Genomic DNA, 6,789 nt, shown 5'->3' on the forward strand with positions numbered 1-6,789 from the left:
ATATATTTTAAAGTTGATCTTGTAATTATGTCTCAATTTCAAGGCCTTAACAATGTTACGTGTTCCTAAAATGCAAACTAGATGATGAAATGAAATCCTTTAATTCGATGAAAGTTATCTATGTAGGGAAGAAGATCACTCAAATCATGCATCAAACCAAATGCAAAAATGCATCCATGACAATCTCCAAATGCTAAATGAAAAATATGAAATCTAAGCTTTCATATTATAAGCAAATATAATGCCAAAATAAATCTTAAAACAAAATTTCCTTAAGATATAATGATGATTTTTTCTCTTTTTTCAAAATGCAACTAATGTAATCCACTGCCAAGTAAAAGAGAATGCAAGCAAGCTAAGAAATATGAAAATCTCTTTCACATCAATGCAACTAAAAATGCTTCGAAAACTACGAAAAGAATAGCACTTTCACTTTTTGAAACAAAAAAACTTCAAAACAAACACTTCCTTTTGATTCTAATGAGACAATCGATTTGTAATCTATCATTCGTCAAATGAAGCTTAAGTGACTTTCACAATATCCACTAATGAAAACAACTTAAGGCACAAGAACCAAAAAGTGATCTGCAAAGTATGTCTGAACACACAAAGACTCTTTAACATAGGAAATTGATCTCTGATTTCTGATGGGAAGACCAACGAGTGGACGAAGGTTGACCTAGAAGACCTAGAACCCTAAAAGGCTAATCAAACTTCAAGCACACTCAAGCCAAGTTAAAAGACAATTGCAATCAGACAATGAGAGAGTCAATGAAGAACACACTGGTAAATCACAGGAAGAAGGCAAATAGAACTGAAAATAAGAGAGAAAACCCTAAATTTCTTAATTCTCTACAATCATCGCACCTGTCAGGAGTAAAGTAGCGATCATTGCTACTGTAACTAGAAAACCCACAATATCATCGCGACTGTTAGGGTCAAACCCGTGATGGTCGAGGAAAACAAAAAAGAAATCCAAAATCTTCAAAAACAGCTCAAGTTAACAATCTTTAGGCATCTACCAGAAAGTGACACTGACTACAGACAAGCAATGAAGTCTAAAAATCAATGGTTGATCAAACTCATCAAAAGACAAGGTGAAGGAAGGGAAGGAAAGGGTCATATGCTCTCGAGTCGCCATTTTGTTGACAAGTTTAATCCTCTATGCGGACAGAGACGATCCCTCTAACCTAATGACCGGGTCTAGCAACTGAAGTGACAATCAACTAGACATCTTCCTAGATTATAATCGAAAAGTAGAACGAGAGATATGACCTACCTCACTCTGATGTTATTCTGATTTCCTTTGTTGAGATCCTCGAACCGCTTGTGTCACGGACTTGTTCCTGCTTCTTTCAGCGCTTATGTACCTTCACAAGTGATTAAGAGACAACAAAGCATGCCAAACCCAATAGAAAATTCAATAGTAACCTACTTAGCTAATCAAGGAATGCCAAGACAATACATACATTAACATATATATTGTTATGAAACCAGCTCACAAAAAGATAGAAAAGATAGTTGAACGCCTTAGAATTCAGCGTCTTCAAGGGGGCAACCTCCTTTACATTACACAAATGAACAATTCTTGGATGATACAAATGACAAAACCTCCTTTATATATATAGGAGTCTAAGGGGTCACAATATAACCAAGCTAACCTAACAATAATAATATAAAGGCACAAAAATAACAATAGAGGGATTCTATGGGGCATAGTAATAACAATATGGGGACAATAGGGGTACAACAATATTAATAAGGGATACAACTACAATAGTAATGGGGGCATCACTATTATTATAAGGACCTAACATGCCCCTCTCCTTGAAAAACGTGTTATCCTTAACGCTTGAGTAGTTCTGGATGCTTCTGTATAAAATTCTCATCCTCCCATGTGGAATCTTCAGCGGATAAGTTCTTCCACTTGATGAGATATTCTGAAATGGATCGATTTCGTAGCTGTCGAGTTCTTGTTTCCATTACTACTTCCAGTTCCAATATAATTTTTCCTTCCTCGTTAAGTTCTGGCAATATTGTTTGAACTAGGACCTTATCGCCTATAAACTTCTTTAAACATGAAACATGGAAAACTGGGTGCACTCGAGAAGCTGCAGGAAGCTCCAATTTGTATGCCATAGTACTAATCTTTTGCAACGCCTTGTACAGACCATAATACTTTGGTGACAATTTATTATCCTTCTTAGCTTGCTTGAGGGACATTTGCTTATATGGTTGTAGCCGTAGGAATACCCAGCCACCTACATCAAAGCTTCTTTGGCTGCGATGTTGATCTGCTTGTTGTTTCATTCTATTCTATGCCAACACAAGGTTATCCTTTAAGAGTTGGAGAACTTGTTGTTGATGATCGATGTGATGTTCCACTGCTTGAACCTTAGAATTTTCTCTTAAATATGATGTGATGGATGGTGGCTGATATCCATAAATTGCCATAAATGGGGTCATTTTTGTTGCAGTATGGAAGGAAGTGTTATACCACCATTCAGCCAGAGGCAACCATTTGACCCATTATGTCTATTTATTAGATACAAAGCAACGAAGATATCCTTCCAAACATTTGTTTACTATCTCAGTTTGCCCATCAGATTGCAGATGATAAGATGAGCTATGAGCAACTGAGTACCAAGACAAGAAAATAATTTTGTCCAAAAATTTCCAGTAAAAATGGGATCTCTGTCACTTACAATAATCTTTGGGTTTCCATGTTGCTTTTGAATTGTTTCCATAAATGCCGTAGAAACTGCACTGGCTTTAAATGGATGTGATAATGCACAAAAGTGTTATGAAACCAGCTCACAAAAAGATAGAAAAGATAGTTGAACGCCTTAGAATTCAGCCTCTTCGAGGGGGAAACCTCCTTTACATTACATAAATGAAAAATTCTTGGATGATACAAATGACAAAACCTCCTTTCTATATATAGGAGTCCAAGGGGTCACAATATAACCAAGCCGACCTAACAATAATAATATAAATGCACAACAATAACAATAGAGGGATTCTATGGGGCACAGTAATAACAATATGGGAACAATAGGGGCACAACAATATTAATAAGGGATACAACTACAATAGTAATGGGGGCATCACTAGTATTATAGGGACCTAACATATATTTTGGGAAGATGAACTAGCATTTGTATTATTATTTAAAGAATAAAGGGAAGCTTACAACCATAGCCTTGATGTTGAAAGGCTCTCCTGGAGTGGTAATCCAAGTCCAAGAAACTCTCCAAACACTCGTTCTCCAAGTCTAATGAATAGCCTCTAAGCACAAGCTCAGCATAGGGGTGCAAATGGACATAGATCAACCATTTGGGAATGGGAGAGGAGGAATTTATAGGCTAGGAGAGGGAGTTAAGACTCCTCCAAAGATAGGATTAGGCCCACATCTCAAGGAGGTAGCTCATAGGGATGAGATCAAGAGGTCAAATTAAGAGTATTCGACCTCATCTATGTGAAACCACCTCCATCTTGCCGCTCTCAAAGCTTCTAGATCATGAAGCTTCTCATCCTCTTTGGGAAAACTTCCTTTTTGAGACCATCACGACTATGAAAGGGAACAGAGTGATGCCATCGATGGCTTAACACGATGCAACAGGCGATCATCGCGGCTTTGAGCTTCATAAGGGCGATGACCCTCATTTTAGGGTTTTAAGAGATATGTATTTAGGGAAAGCTCCAGAGATTTTCCAAGCAAAGTTAAAGGAGGGATATGAACTGTATACATGGATGAGTATATTGTATAATAATTATGTTTCGGGCACTTCAGGGTATGTCACAGGGAAGTGCACGAGGCGTGAAAAAACATTGTGTAACAGTTGTCCAAGGCCCTTTATATTTTAATCTACTCCTTGGTCGTGACTATGTTTATGTCATGGGAGCTCTTATTTCTTCCCTCTTTCGAGTGATGTGTTTCCCACATGAAGGAAGCATTATGATCATTGATCATCTTACATTCACTAGTCTTGAATCAACTCTCCATCAACCATCATCCCTAAATGGTTCTCATATGCAAATGGTATCACCCCCACCACAGGTTAATTATGTGGCCACCTGTTCCATTCCCAAATCTACTGATGATCTAGTAGGTGATGTAGTACATCATGTACTGGGGGCTTTGGAGCCTGATTTTTCATTTGGATCCCTGGACATGTATCCCTTCCAGAGTGTTGTTCTTCCATCTAATGAGAACCTCTTGGAAGCCATGGCCTCTTTTCGTCTGTGATCAAAGGTGGAGCAGAATTCCCTGTCCTGTGTCAAGCTCCTTAAAAAATGACACAAGGGATATGGAGTAGAGTTCCTTGTCCTATGTCAAGATCCTTAAAAAATGAAACAAGGGATATGGAGCAGAGCTCCTTGTTTTGTGTCAAGCTCCTTAAAAAATGAAACAAGGGACGGAGCAGAGTTCCTTGTCTTATGTCAAGCTCCTTAAAAAATGAAATGAGGGATATAGAGTAGAGTTCCTTATCTTGTGTCAAGCTCGTTAAAAAATGAAACAAGGACCATAGAGCAGAGTTCCTTATCTTGTGTTAAGCTCATTAAAAAAATTAAATAAGGACCATGAGGATAGTTCTTCTACTTTGTTACCTCGTTAAAAAATGAAATAGGTGCTATGAGCATGATTCCTTTACTTGTGTCAATCTCGTTAAAAAATGAAACAAGGTGTCATGAACATAGTTCTTTTCCTGTGTCAATCTCGTTAAAAAATGAAACAAATCCCGTTCCAATTCGAGACTTTGATTAGATCTCGTAAAAATCCCAGTTGAGTCTTTCACTTGATCTCGTAAGTGAACCTTCATTCCATCCACCTGTTAGTAACCAGTAGTCGACTTAGGTGAAGCTTGGGGGGCATGTACCTCAAATTGAGTTATTATGATGGGGGCATGCAAACTTATCTCAAGCATAGTTTATCTTTGTTTCAAGCTTGTGTAAAAATGAAACCAAATCCGAGCATGGTTTTTCTAGTTTCTCTCATGTTTCAAGCTTGTGTAAAAATGAAACTATTCCCACTTTACATCTCGTGATTGTTGTTTTTTTCCAGATGAGCCTTGGTTTTTTCCTTTCCATTGTCACCATCTCTTTGGCCAATCATATGCTTTCACTTGATTGTTTTACCCTTTCCTGAGGAACATCTGCAATGAGTGGTCTTATTAGCCAACATCTTGACCATTACGCGTTTTGAGTAGTTCCATCATTACCGAAACCAGTTGTTATCCTTTTATACCACTCGTTCCTCTAGGAAGAGTCATCTTTTAGCTCTTTTCTGACTCTTGAAATATGAAAAGATTGTCGAGTACTTGTCATTTCGAACTCATTAAAGTAAATGAATTGACATCGTCTCAGTATACGTTTACCCCTTTTTCGGGCTGAGATTGACTATTTACGAAAAAGGTACACCTTGGTCGATATGGTCAAGAGGTTCTCTCGAATATTGTTTTCTACCTTTTCGGGTTCAAGAGACAAATTACGAAAAGGGACTTGATGGAGTTTTCATTTTCGTCTCTTTTCAAACTCTCTAAATATGAAAAAGATACCGAGTTATTCTTCCGTTAGGCTCGTTAATTTTTGTACGACGAAAGACTCGTCACCATGATGAGCCGAGTTTCTCCTTCCTAAGACTCGTAAAACTTCCTAGGATGGATTCATTCGAAGGTTGACTTATACAACAAACATATGGTATCCTCTTCAAGCTTGTGAAAAAATAAAGAGGTACTCGCTAGAAATAGCAGGGAAAATGAAAGTGAAACATCTCTTGTATAGGCAGAATGTTGCTCTTGAACATGACACTCATCTGCATCTCATGTCGGGTTTGGGATATCCTCGCTTAGTCACTTGTCATTCCAGGTTTGAGTGATCCATTTTGCCTCTCATCTGACTATTCCACTTTGTCATTATGACCCTTGGTCCTATGTTGAGTCTAATGCTACCACACTCTGGAGTCGTGTCACCAATATGTTCAAGAGAAGTTCTATTTGTAGTTTATTACCTATACATTGTCTGATCCATTGTTATATTATTGTATCTTATTCATTTCATTCCACTTTATTCATTGTTTTGTGTTGATGATGGGGGATTCATCATGGCCCTCCTTCGACGGGTCACTTCTTGTCGACTTCAGCTCATTATCTGGGAAGATGACTTAGAAACTCCCTTACAGTACCTTAGAGCTTGCATGCCTTAATGGCAAGTTCTTCGCATCCAACGACAGGTTTCTAGCATTGGCCTTCTTTTGGATGATTCCACGAGTGTTCAACTTCAACTTCATTATCACATTCAGGGATTTTGTCATACATTGAGATCCATTATCACTATTGGTGGTTTCTCTCGTGCCGGTTAACGGTCCACATTATTGGCCGGTAATCAGGCATTTTTCTAACATGCTCGACTTCGACACATTCATTCACATGTTAGAATTCGTACTTTGATCGGGTCAGGATGGAGTGCAAGACCCTGAGTCTTGTCTGATATGACTCAGGTTGCGTGGAGTTATATGTTATTCATGATTGTACACATGTTTCTGCTATACGAATGGTTGTGACCATACTATGGGACTTTACATTTATGATGATCCTTCTATATCAGATGGTTGCGACCATACCTTGGATCTTAGATTCACAAATGATCATTCTCATTTGGATGGTTGCACCCATACTATGGATCCTTTCATGTAGTCCTTATCATTCGAATGGCTGGTTCCATATTGTGGATTCATGTCTTGATCTCATATATGTATATCTATACGAGTGCTTGATTTGCAGGTCTCCT

Source organism: Pinus tabuliformis, chromosome 4_2 (genome assembly GCF_031772625.1).
Source record: "Pinus tabuliformis cultivar Carrire ecotype Pingquan chromosome 4_2, CPIR1, whole genome shotgun sequence".
Lineage (NCBI taxonomy): Eukaryota > Viridiplantae > Streptophyta > Pinopsida > Pinales > Pinaceae > Pinus > Pinus tabuliformis.